Source organism: Condylura cristata, unplaced genomic scaffold (assembly GCF_000260355.1).
Source record: "Condylura cristata isolate star-nosed mole 26May11 unplaced genomic scaffold, ConCri1.0 scaffold00013, whole genome shotgun sequence".
Taxonomy (NCBI): domain Eukaryota; kingdom Metazoa; phylum Chordata; class Mammalia; order Eulipotyphla; family Talpidae; genus Condylura; species Condylura cristata.
This window is the reverse complement of record NW_004567114.1, coordinates 6,401,756-6,402,486: the sequence shown is the minus strand read 5'-3', so window position 1 is coordinate 6,402,486 and position 731 is coordinate 6,401,756.

Below are 731 nucleotides of genomic sequence, written 5' to 3'. Positions count from 1 at the left end.
AGAGTAGCAGCGTCCCCCTGGGGCTGGGGCTGGGGTCCTGATGGCGAGTTGTCGTCACAGGACATGGACTGAAGGCACCCGAGAACAGTGTGCCGTGCGGGTCTCACCGAGTCGGTCAGGCCACCAGCTGCCTGGCCAGGGAGGGAGGGTGTGCCTGTGGAGAGCCCGGGAAATGTCTCCAGTGGGTCTTGACCAGATGCCCCCCCACCCCCGGCCTCTCATTCCTCAGCATCATCCCGGGCCTGTGTGAGCACAGCACCTTGACGCATTCGAGGCCCAGCACCCCGGGGTGCAGACACTGTGGTTACTTGTATCGCACAGGGGCCCAGGGGCAGGGGTGGCAGAGAGCCGAGATGATGGTTGCCCCAAACCACGCTGGAAGGAGTGAAGCTGAGAATTGAACCCAGGCAGCTGGCCACAGCATCAAAGCCATTCCAAGCTGGTGGAAGGGAGGATTTCAGGGTGCACAGGAGTGGCTGGAGTGGGGGGTCAAGGCAGAGCGACCTCAGGAGGGGAAGGGAGAAGGCACCCCAGGCTCAAAGCAAAGCTGATGATGTCGGACAAATAGTAACACTGCTGTATGGGAGGAACGAGGATTCATTCTCAGAATTCAAAATTGAGGAAAATATCGGGGGGAGGGGCGCCCAGTCAGCTTTCTTCACCCCCTGAGGAAAATATCAGGGGGGAGGGGGGCCCAGTCAGCTTTCTTCACCCCCTGAGGAAAATATCAG